This window comes from Canis lupus, chromosome 3, assembly GCF_048164855.1.
Source record: "Canis lupus baileyi chromosome 3, mCanLup2.hap1, whole genome shotgun sequence".
In the NCBI taxonomy this organism is placed as follows: Eukaryota; Metazoa; Chordata; class Mammalia; order Carnivora; family Canidae; genus Canis; species Canis lupus.
Window position 1 is genome coordinate 40,097,023 of NC_132840.1, and position 12,645 is coordinate 40,109,667.

Genomic DNA, 12,645 nt, shown 5'->3' on the forward strand with positions numbered 1-12,645 from the left:
CAGACACTCAAGCCTCTTTGGCTCTCTTTATCTTCTTCTAAGGCCCTAATCTTTGAGGAACAGAAAGCAGCTAGCCAAAGTCTTGTATGTTAGATTTCTTAGGATAAAAAAAAAAACGTTTTCATATTAGAAATAGATGAAAGCTCCCTGCAAGGCACCTATATTTTCTCAGTACATTATTTCATTTAATTCTCACAAGGACCCCGTCAGAAAGATATGTCCCTCCCGCCGCCCCCCTTCCTAAAGTACAGCATCTCTGTGAAACCTTTTGTAAGCTGAAATGGTGTCAAGCAAAGAGGCGATTATCATTATATTCTTTGGAAAAATTGTAGTACTCCCAAACCCGAAAAATGAGCTCTCCTAGACTCTTCTCACACCTTAGCACACATCCTGCTATGGGATGCACAAAATAAATCAAAATAAAGCACGGATACTCACAGATCAAAGCTTTGGCAGCTTGATGCTGAGATGCTGAGTGTAGTTCTGGGGGCAAGAGCTTGGCGGCGCCACTCTGGCGGCTGGGGGTGGGGAGGGGAGAAAAAGGGGGCTCTGTCTCTATAATGATCAGCTATTGCTAGTTTTGCTTTTTCCTAAGAGCAAGAGTCCTCTTCCATTTCTTTCTGTTTCCAAAAACAGGTACCAAGCTAGGTTTTTCATGAAGTGGCTGAAACTTGTGAAAAGCAGGGGAGACCTGTACCACCACAATTCCCCCTTTTAAAGGATGAGGACACCCAGACTCGGAAAGATTAAAAGATTAAGTAGCTCCCCCAAGGCCGCACAGCTACCCTCCTCTAACATGCTGCACTCCAGGAGACCAGCCTAGGAGGAGATACTTCTTTCGTAGTGCAATAACCCAATTCCTGTATCTACCCCCACCCCCAGCTCCCCACTCCCCAAAAGTTCATTCTCAGTGCCCTAAGGACGCTCGCTGCCAACAGAGCCGTAGCTCTGGAGCACGGAACTCCCTGCCGCCGAAAGCTGGCTCTGGACTCCGCAGGCCCCGCTCCGAGGGCCGCGCACAGGGCGGGCGGCTCCCTCTCCCTCCTGCTACCCGGAGCTGCCTGTAGGTGGCGCCCTGACTCGCGCGGGGGAACTTGCAGACCCAGGACGCGGGTCTCTAACTGCCTCCCCTAAAGGCCAATTAAAATAGTCCCTTGGCTAGAGTTTTGCAAAGGAACCTTGGCAAGGCGGCCGTGCCCCCCACCCCACCCGCCGCCCGGGTCTCTTCTCGTCCCCGCTCCCCGCCGCCCCCCACTCGGGGCTGGCGCGCCGGGCGAGCAGTTAGCCTGCGCTTCCTCCGAGGCAGGGCTCCGGCGCCGGATCTCCAAGCGCCCTGGGCCGAGCCAGCCGCCCCTGGGTGGTGCCCCGATCCCGGGGGCCTCGGGCCTGCCCGCTCCGCTCCCGTCCCGCACCCCCCTAGGCCGGCAGCTGTGGCGGGGGTGGAGGGACCGGGGGGAGTGTGACCCCGTGAGTGCTGGGCGGGGCGGGGCAGCTTTAAAAACTTCTGAAAGGCCTCGTTCAAAGCCTCAAAGAACAGAACTTGGGCCGGAAGGCGGTTTCCACGGAGGGGCCTTAAAGGGGGCGGGGGTGCACCTGCAGGGCCATGAGCTCCCCTGCCTGGGAAGGGGGGGCGGGTACCCTCGAGGCCTGAGGCCCCCCGCCCCGCGCTCGCCGCCTGGCCTCGGCCTCCTCCCCCCACACACCCCCCCCCCAGCCCCAAGCTCTCGCCCCCTCGGGGGAGGGAGCCCGGGGGCCCCTCCCGGGGCCCTGCGCTTTCATCCTCCCTGCGGGAAGGCCGGGCGGCGGGGTGGGGTGGGGGTGGGGGGCTGCTTGGCCCGCGGGCTCCGCAGGGTCTTCCTTCCCTCCAGCCCCTCCCTAGGAAACCGAGATTTTGCAGCAAAGTTGAATTCCCGGATTTCAATCCCAATCCAGCCGGGGGTGGGGAGAAGGCAGAGCAAGTGGGCAACGCGAGGCAGGGAATGTTCCCAGTTGACACCCCACCCCAGCCCCCATAAAAGTCACTGGGGAGGAAGGGAAGGAAGGGAGAGCAGGAGGAGTGGCTCGCGCTGGGGGGCGGGGAGGGGGTGGCCAGGGTCGCGTGACAGCGCGGATCGGAGAGTGGCCCCGGCGGGGTCGCGAGTCGCCGCCGTCGCTGGGCGCCCTGGGGGTGCCATCTGGGGGCAGATGCGGAGGGGCCGCGGGCCAGGGCCTCTGGACGGCAGGCAGGGAGCGGACGCCGTCCCTCGCGGGCCCAGGAGAGACGCGCTAAGGGGATTTCCATTAGTATCGCATTATGGGGATCATCGTCCTCCAAAGTCCTTCCTATAGAGGCTCTTGAATGAATTAGGTAAATGGTTTGCTCCATTTGTAGTTTCTGGAGAAGACATTTTCTCCAGGACTTTTGAAACTGAGCGCTTTAGGTCCTAGGTCCCTCTAGGAGGGTTTCCACCACGGGCGGACTCCTTTGGGGAGAACTGCCCAGTGGGTTAGTGAGGACAGGAGGGGGGAGGGAGACGTGCAATCGCAAGAAGCTGCACGATTTAGTTAAGGAGGAAAAATAGCTACGGAAAATGCGGTAGCTAAAAAATAACCTACGTAAAGTTTATTACTTTGCTTAGAGTCCTCTTCCTTGATCTGAGCAAATAAAATACAGGAGAGTTGGGTGGTGGTGGTGTTTTTCCAATTAGCGTTTATTACACTTTCTCAAAGAACTTGAAAGAACTAGTTTGGTGAAGTTTAGGAACAATAGTGGCTGTCATTACAAGCGGCAAAGATGCAGTGAACAGACCGGTAGATTCCCGAAGAGTTTGGTTGCAACATTAACTCTCAATTTTAGTGTCTACTTTATATATGTATATATAATGGGGTGATGTTTTTATTAACTCACTTCAGGAGGTAGGGAACACTGAGAAGGAAAGAGACCGGAGGAAAACTAGAGCAATGGAAACAAAAAAGAGAGAGGCGAGTTTAACTCTAAGAGTCTGGTCTTCAATGAGTCCCCAGCCCAAGTCAAATGCACCGCACATTTCTGGTAGCGTTAAGTTTATCCGGAATATCGGTGGGCCTGGTCTCTGTGCGCTTCCTAAGAAAGGACAGGCTTAAACAAAATGTTTTTCCTTTTGTGAAGGTCTAGCTCTTTGCTTTATTAGGTAGCCCGAAGGAAAAACGGATCCTCCCGATCTGATCTCCGGTGGGCTGCTTTAAAATCTGCAGGTGTGCGCAACATCCCTAACGCCACCGGCATCCTCGGCGCTGGAGGCCAGACCTGCTGGTCAGAGAAACAGAAGACTGGGCTGCGGTGTGTCCCGAGTACCCTGCCCTGGCACTTGAGCAGGCAAGGACTGGCATGTTGAAACTATCCTCCTGATGTTAGCAAAGCTAAGAGATCGGGTTTCCTACAAACTTGGCCACTTTGCCCCCCAGCATTCTCCATATACAGGATGAAAGGAACATTTTTATCCCTAAGGCTAAAATGTAGCCTTTAAAACACTCCTAGGATAGGGTTGAAAGCATGTCAAGGGCTCAAAAGCAAGCTTGTGTTGCACACAGGGCAAGTGCAACTTATCATGCTAAACAGCAAGAAACTTTGTAAAAGTTAGAATGGCCATTCAAAGAGACAGTTTGAGAAGGTGCTACAAAATAGTCGAGTAACCACAAGAGGACCAGAAATACTTGGGGGATGTATGTGTGTGTTCCCAAAGGCAGGGGAGTTGAGATTTGGTGTACTGTGTTTAGATGTTTTAAAGTTTATGGGAAGCAGTCCTTATCTTCACCCTCATGAAGCTGGCAGGTGATACTTCCCCGGCAAAAGACTCAGTGATTTGTTCCCCCCGCCCACCCACCCAGAGTTATGGGGTCCAAGACCTTTATAAAATCTGAGAAATCACAAAACTAACAAAATCTGCAGTTTTTTTTCTTGAGTTCATGACACAAAACACAGAAACCTTCAGCTCAAAAATAATGAGGGTGGTGATTTCTCTTAGAAACTCCAACAAAAGTTTGTGGAGATAAGAGCTGTGTTAGGCCCACTCTGTGGGGTGAGGGCTCAGACAACAAACTGGCACAAGCACCTAACTTCACCTGCGCTGGCACCCACACTCCCATCCTGAGTCCACAGACTGCCAGCTAAAGAATGAGAACTTGTGCACCTCGTGTGTTTAAGGAGCAAGGCTTCTCACACACACACACACACATAACAGGGTCCAAACACCCACAAAACACAAAGGGGGGAAGACCTAACTTTGGCTGTTGAGGGGAAAGGTTACCGGAAGAAAAAGTCTGGAGACTTCCAGAAAGCAGTGCAAAGAGCCTTGGAGGTCTACAACCTGTCGGCTCCAGCGGCAGTCACTACATTCTCCCGGCCCCAGGGTCCCACAATGATCAGGGCTTTGGTTCAAAAGTTGGAAACTGCGGTTTTTAATTGGGGCTCGGTCCTGCCTTTCCCCCCTTCCTCTTTAGCGGCTCCTCTCTATAAGCGGATTTGCTTTTCCATGCATCGCTGGCAAGTCGCTTTTAGGAAACCTTGCCTCTGCAAAACCTTTTAAACGTGGTAATATATTGCAGTCTTATTAAGTCGCCTCCAGAAGTGTGTGAAAGGAGCTCTGTTTTCCTGAAAGATTCAGGAACTCGACTATCTGACCAAGGACTCAGCCGGGCCCAAGGAAGGTTTGGATTGATTCCACTCTATACTCATGTGAAAGTGGCTTTTTTTGTTTTTGGTTTTGCTGTTTGGTCTGGCTTGGTTTTTTAACGCCTAGGAGATTTTAAAGTCACACAATACTCTCCTCAAAAGGAAAAAAAACATTGAACTTGTTCCCTTCATTAGAAGACACCCCCCCCCCCAAAGTCCCTTAGGGAGAAGGGGCTGCTGAGGTGGTGGGACCACGGATTAATAAGGGGAACTAGGCCGTCCCGGGCCAAGTTCCCGGGGCCAGAAGACACTGAGGGGAGGGACGAAGTTTCTCACAGGTCGCCACTAGGGCAGGGGGCCGGTGCAGAGAGCCCCTGCTAAGGTTCGGTGGTGCTGGGCATCCGATCTTTCTGCCAGGACAACTTGCCCGGGAGCCCCGCGGGTTTCGGCTTCCACCAGGAAAGTAAGGGTCGCTTCTGCCGCGCCGCCCCCTTCTTCCCCCAGGGCTGCGCGAGGCGGGTGCGGAGGAGGGGGCGCCGGGGGTCAGCTCGGGGCCTCGAGGGCGGCGCCGGGCCGCTGCGCCCCGCACCTTGGCCTCCTCCTCCCGGGGCCTCGCGGTCGTGACCTTGCCCGGCGGTCCCGCGCCTCCCGCCTGGTCCTTCCACCTGCCCTCGCCCCCGTCCCTCTCCAGGCCCGCAATGCGGGATCCCCGTCGTCCCGGTTGGTGCTGATGGAGCGCACAATTTAATTTATTTACTCTCAATTTGCCCAGTACCTTTGAAGCTGGTAAAGTCCGCGGTCCACTAGGGACTGGGATCAGGGAAGTCGTCCCCCTGACGCCAGACGTCTCGGAAAGATCTGCGAGGCCAGACGACGCACCGTCTCTGGATGCTAAGTTGACTGCGGGTGGGGAGGAAAGGAAGTCGCCAGATTTCTCACCTTTGGCTCCGGAAAGTTTTGAAAATATAGGTACCATGGGTTTCCTCCCTGGCACCTTACAGGGACTGTGTAGGAGAAGGGATGTGCGCTTGTGATAACGCTGGAGGGGTGGGAGTCTTCACCTGCTGAAGTTTCATTCCGCCCCCACAAAGGGAAGGAAGAAGGCAAGCAGGTGGAGTAGAAGGCAGCGCACCCTCTTTTAGGGATGCATTTATTTGGGATATTGTGTTCATCAAGCTGACCAAGGATATCTGGAGCACTCACGCTAGCGCTTGGAAACAATCAACTTTTCTCCCAGCGCTCTCAGTGAGGCGCTTTCTGTCCCAAATTGAACTTAACCCCGGGCGCCTGTAGCCCTCTAAACTTGATGTCCCGGCCACTCTGGGGCGTCCCAGGCCTGCCAGCTTGGTCTCTGCGTTGGCCCTTGGTGGAAGAGTTAGTGCACCAGGGCTTCAGGTGGCACTGGAGGAAAGAAGTGGGACATGACTTTCCAACAAGCAGAGAACTGAGCCAGCACCTATCTTGTTCTGGAAAAACACCTAATCTCCACTTCCTCTATAAAGCTTAACTGCAGCTCGCCTCCAATCCCAAATTGCAAACACTAGTGGAATTCCTCCCTGAAGCATTCCATGCCTATGACCCTTCCTAAAGCCTCGTTCAAGTCTTCACTCTGGGGGTCATTAAGAGAGGAGAGAAATCCAGGATGTCGCTTTTCCCCTTTAAACTAATAATCACACAAAGGGAGCACGCCAGAGATTTGGGGTTGTTTTGACTTCATAGTTCAATGACAGAGGCTAGGCCTAAGGTAACAAGTTGTACCCGAAAGAGTATCACAACAGAAACAGGAGCTGATGCCTTAGAAACTTCTCTCCAAAGGGGGAAAGAAAAAAACAAAAACAAAAACAAAACTTGGCTTCCTCCCACCTGCATAGTCAAAACACACATTAGTAAGTATACATTCAACATATAGAGCCAATGTTACATATTTGCATTTATCTGATCAAGTGGAGAATTCTCCAGTTTCCCAACTACTGTATGTATGGGAATGGAGTTTTGGTAGGGAATGTTCTGGCCTATTCTTAATAATAATAAAGACTGCTGAGCTCCTCGCTTTAAGCTGACATAAAAGCCAGATAAAATAAAGTGCTTAGAGGCCTTAGTTGAAATCCAGGAGCAGCTCAAAGATTCCTCTATTATATCTAACGTTGCTTTCCCTGTGTTTACATTAGAGTCATAATAACCTCTAACATTTATTGAGCTGTTTGTTACATGTGCCATGCTCTGTTCCAAGCACTTTAATATGATAACTCATTTAATCCTGACAACAGCCCTATGAATTAGTTGCCGGTATAATCCCCATTTTAGAAATGTGGGAAACTGAGGCACAACTAAAGCAAATAATATGCCAATGATTACTCATCTAGTGCATTCCAAAACTAGCTAATGGTTTGGCTCTAGCACCTACACTCTTGACCACTCACTAGAGAGATAAAGGGGGGTGCCAAACAGTGGCCCCTGCCTGTCTCTGCTTAGAATTGTTTTCTGAAAAAGTAGATGGGGAGCAATTAATCCTATTAATTCAGTAGATCTAGACAGCCAATCTGGTACAGAAGAATTCTTACCCACTAAAAAGTTATGTTTTCTGAATTATCCAAGCATTTAATACATTTCATATACAGATTACAAGTAAACAAGAATACTGAAAAGTGTTCCAGTCTCAAAATCCTTTTGGCTGACCCTTTCTTCTCCCCTCCCCTAAAAAAATATATATAATTACAAGATTACATTGTCATTCTCAAAGAGCACTCATTATATGCTATATATACTTGGACAATAGCAGCTCTTAATATAGACACAATCTTTATTGTTAAGGACTCAGGCATACTGGACTCATCACTTTCATCACCACCAGTCTTAACAGATGCCACCTGAAGAATGTGACCTCTTTTTCTCTCTATATTAATACATCCCCCACCCCATCATCATTCCCTCCTAAATAGAATCATGGAGTGTCTGTGTGTGTGTGTGTGTGTGTGTGTGTGTGTGTAGGGGTGGAAACATAAAACACAAAACTTAGAAAGCATATCATTTACCGCCTGCGATTTTACAGGAGAGAAAAGAAGGCCATAAGGAAAGAGATTTGCCCAACCTCACACTCCATTGTGTCTGAGACCCAGGTCTCCCCGCTCCAGCTCAAACCTCTTCTCCCAAACCAAACTGACCGCTAGAGCTCATAAAGATATTTAGATCAAGAGCACGCTTAAAAAAAAAAAAAAAAAGTTTTAACAACCCTTTTTTGACCCAAGATATATAAAGAAGGGGCTGTCTTACGCCTTTCTTCCTTTCAGATGTGTTCCTGGAATGTCTTCACCAGATGTTTACCCAAGAAATTACAGTCGCTGAGTCTTCAACATGTGCGTGCATTTTAAAAGCAGCATTTTAGATCTGAACCCAGTTAATGATTTTCTTTTCTTTCTTTTATAAAAAAAAAAAAAAAGAAGAAGAAGAAAAGAAAGAAAAAGAAAAAGTAAAAGGGGGTGTGTGTGCATTTTAGTTTTGCCTGCAAGTGCTCCGGGTCTTTACAGAGTCTGCGTTAACGTCACTCACTTTCACTCTGGGACGTGCTAGTCTCACAGTCTAGTTTTGTTCAGACTTTATTTTGCTCCAAGCTGCATTACAAGCCACTTGTCCACGCTGCACAAGGTGGGGGCAGGGGGTTGGGGTGACGGGCCCTTTTGCTCTTTTGCCCCCTTGGTGCGCGTGAAGCCACCTGGAATCCTTGCACTGGGCTCTGCGCGCGCGCACACACGTGTACCATGCATGTGTGGGGCCCATGGATCCGTGTATACGCGCGTTGGTGATTTAAAGTGACAGGACCGAGAGCTGGACTGGAGCAGTGAATTATTTTGCGTGATAAATCAACTTGATTGTCTCCGCACTGTACTTCCATTATTCACCCGAGTGCTCGGTGGTTACGGCGGACGTGCACTGCGGCAAAAATGTCCTCGGAGCCGCTAATTTTGTGGCCACTGCGGCGGCTGCGGCGGCGGCGCGGGGGCGCGATCACGGATTGATTTTTCAAGATCACGTCTCCTTCAGTGCAACTCGCCAAATCGAATCGAGTTGACTGCAGAAGCCTCACTGGATGCATGTGGATTGGGTTTTGTACCTGAGATTTTTTTTTAAATACTTGTTCTTTGGAGGGAGGAGCCGAGCTGTTGGTGCAAGAAGGGAGATGTACCTTTTCTGTTTTATTTTCCTTTTAGGCTCTTAAAAAAAAAAAAAAAAATTGAAAATGGCTACCAGCGCTTCCTCAGGACTGGGGAGGCCAGACCTTTTGCAGATAGGGAGATGATGCTTTAAATGGTCTTCTCCCCCCACCCCTTCCCTCCCTCCCTCACCCCCATCCTCCTCCTGTCAGCTCTGCGACAGCAGGAGAGAAAAATGGTCCTAGGCTCTTGTGCGGGTCGTTTGTCCTCGCTCTCGCTTTTTTCTTGGACATCTAGTTACCCTCTTTTTTTTTTTTTTTTTTCCTTTTTTACAACCTGGTCCTTTTTTTTTTTTTTTTTTTTTTTTTTTTAAATCTAGACTCAATTTTAAAAAATGTTTCCGGAATATGTTTGATTTGTTTTCTGCTTAGACACCAAGCGATGCAGGGGCTGAAGAGCAGCATGGGGTGGGAGTGGGGACAATCTGGTTACCAGATCTGTAGAGATCACCTGGGGCAGACGTAACCCAGTGGTTACAGACACCTTTTTTTTTTTTTTTTGAGGGATACAGCTAATTACCAAATTGATTACCAGATGTGTATTGGTGCCTGTTTGATTTACAAAAGCATGCCCAGAATTTCACTTGCTTGTATTTATTACTGCATTGCTCTTCTCCATAGCCTAGCAGAAGGATGATACCAGACTGATAATTTACATTGAAAATAGGGGATTCCAAAGACGTAGGAGACAGCTTTGACGTCTCACTTTGTTTGCAGGATGAAACCTGAGTGTGTGAGTGTGTGGCTGTGTGTGTGGGGGGGACCTTTTCCATGTGTAAAGGTGGCACTGACATGCTTATCCTTGATTTTTACTTCTGAAGCTGATACAAAGCTGTGGTGGTATTTGCCAAATTGGGAAGATAATTGCAATGTCCATGCGTGAGTAATGACACAGTGTTGCATAATAATAATTTAAGCAACTGTGTCTTTGTTTATGGTGATGTAACTTTCCCAAAGTTTGTTTGTAACTTAAAAGGGTTTAAGTGCAGAGCGGATTGCAAATGAGTAGCTGCCCTGAAGAAAGTGCGTGTAATACAGTTCCCCCTCCCTGTGGGGTGTGGGGGTTCTGTACTTCCTATCTTTATCTGCAATCCCAACCTGTAGGTACCAGGGGTGTGGTGGAAACGGACCCCATTTTCCTTGGAGAGATTGAGAAGAAAGAGGCCAAGCCAATGACTTGACTTTCCCTGATAATGCCTGCCTGAATTGTCCATGATATGAAAGAACAGTCCTGTTCAAGGCAAATTAAAAAGCCAGATGCAGCAGTGCAGTGAAAAATCCAGCTCAGTTAAATGCGAACATATAACATAGTTGAAATACAGCTTTTTAATGAGCGTGTCTCAAGTAGTAAAAATGAGTGCAAATGAATTCAAAACCAACCACCCCATTTGCTCCAACATTTAAAACATACTAAGTTGGTCGTGTGTTTGGGTTGCTGTTTCACAGCCCATGATGTGTAGACAGTGTGCAATTTTCACATTATAATGACTCGGAGATAGAGGGGTATTTTAATTCAGTCATTAGAGTAGAGACAAATGAAAGTGTGTTAACATCTAGCTCCACAGAAGAGCGGCCTACCAGTTCAGAGGAAACCCACACTTTTGCTGGCAGCAACACCTCCACTGTCTGTTTTGCTTAAAGACCCAGATTCCAGGGCCTCACAGTTGGGCATAAATCTGATTTACAACTATAAAAGTAGGATACCAAAATGTATTAATTCACATGTGAACATATTAAAACTAACAAACACTGTTGGCCATTAGGCAGGGCTCTAAATTTGGAAATACTCCCCTAAGGTTATCTGAATTAATACTTTTTGTAATATTTTCTATATAACCATGATTTGCCATATATATAGAGACCCTATTCAGGCAGGAGAGTCAGCTTTTTAAAACTTTTGTGGTATCAAGTTTTTTGTTTTTAAAGAAAAATTACAAACTAGCCTTTCTTAATATACTTATTATAGGAAATGTTTAGTAAAACTGTTCATGTGTTGTTGCTTTAGAACTAAAGTGAACAGGCATTTCATTTGATGATACTTATAAATATCTGAATTTTATATACATTAGTTATGGTGTTTTCTTAACCGATCATGCTTTTATTTTTAAAGTGACATGATAGTAAAAAAAAAAAAAAAAGCTTCAGATTTTCTATATTGAGATTACTCTATCAGTAAAGTGTTTTTTTAATTTCAAATGATGATTGTGAGGCTAAACTTTCATATCCTAACCTGTGAAAATGGAGAGTTTTTTTTTTTTTTTTTTTTTTTTTTTTGGCACTTCAAAGTTAATCCAATTATTTCATCTGCAGTCCATGGAAGCCTTTTTTTTTTTTTTTTTTTTTTTTTTTTATGGAAGCCTTTTATTATTGTACCTAGCATACTCTTTAAGACAAATAGTAAGTACTTGTTATACATTAAAAAAAAATTAAAGCAAGAGACTTGAGCCAATTGAAACAACTGGAGTGATCAAATAACAATGTCAAAACTATATAAACACTTGTAAAACTATGGATTTGAGTCATTATTTACATTCAAACTTACAAAAGAAAAAGAAAAAAAAAGTATGACCTTTTATAAACTCTTCAGTAGCTTTCCAAGAAGGAACATTTAGCTTGGGAAATATGGGTGCCTGTATCATTGTTATCTACTGCGAAAAATTCTCACCTGGTCATATTACCAAAAAAAAAAAAAAAATTAAATACAAAAGCATTTTAAGTGGCACTTGATATTGATATTGTGATGAGTCTTTCAACTTTCTGTAACATAAAATTCAATTGCCTCAAACTTTGACTTCAAGAAACAAAATCAAATACTAGCTATATTTTATAGGTATTTAAGTAGCTATAATAGCTATATTTTAAAACATACTTTAAAGCAAGTATCATACATACTATATTTTCAAAATTAACTCAAATGTTATATTGTCACATAAGGATTAGGATTTATTGCAACTAATGTTCAAATAGAGACTTTCAAAAGATAGTCCTACTAATAAAAGTCATTGGATTTGGAAGGAGAGCAGGGAGGTAGGATGTGCCTCGGTAATACGGTATAACACAATATGTCATATGTTTTTACTGACCTGGAGAAGGCTATTCTGCTCTGGCCTCTGGCATATAATGTAACCCAGCCTTGCTTAGAGTCAATTGCCTCTTTGAAGACCAGATCACCACCTACTTTTCCAGCAACCCCAGAACCTGATATAGTGCCTGGCTTTGGTGGCATTCAATAAATGTTTTCCAGACTTGAATTTATTTGATAGTTCATTTTTTTTTCTTAATTTTTAATAGTAAGTATAAATTTTTGAAGTGAATAGGACTAGTAGAAATACTTTGGCAGATGACCAGTTGGAAAAATTTTGTTTCTATCTGCTATCTCATGGCAAATTAAAATAGGTTTGATTTATTGTCTACTTTATAGCTCTTGGGAGGACAAGCAAACTCATAGGAATAATGTTAAAACCAGAAACACCATTCTTTGGCTTCTTTCTTGAAAAAGCACTTATTTTTCAATACACCAAAAATATACCAAGCACCTCAGAAACTTTAATTTTTCAACTCTTTGCCTGGCCCTACTTTTAACAAACTGGAGATTTTAAGCATCCTCACTCTTTATAATGAGTTCTCTTTGCTCTCATTTTGGTTTTCTTTCCTTGGTAAATACAAAGTAAAAACTATGCCAAACTGCCAAATATTATTCAATATAAATGCCATTCTTTCCAACATTATTTCACTGAACAAGGCATTAGTAGTTGAATGAATCTTAATATCTGCAGTTAATCAAGGCGTTATTCTTGCATATCAAGGC

At 46.0% G+C, this 12,645-nt stretch overlaps 1 long non-coding RNA gene across 1 annotated transcript; it reads right to left on the reverse strand.

The window, feature by feature from the left end:
* Positions 1-2,672: 2,672 nt before the first annotated feature.
* Positions 2,673-8,162, reverse strand: LOC140630409 (uncharacterized). The gene is made up of 3 exons (XR_012028181.1): positions 7,901-8,162; positions 5,406-5,530; positions 2,673-3,265 (listed from the first exon to the last, which is right to left on the reverse strand). It is a non-coding gene; the product is annotated as an uncharacterized lncRNA (long non-coding RNA).
* Between the last annotated feature and the right edge of the window lie 4,483 nt (positions 8,163-12,645).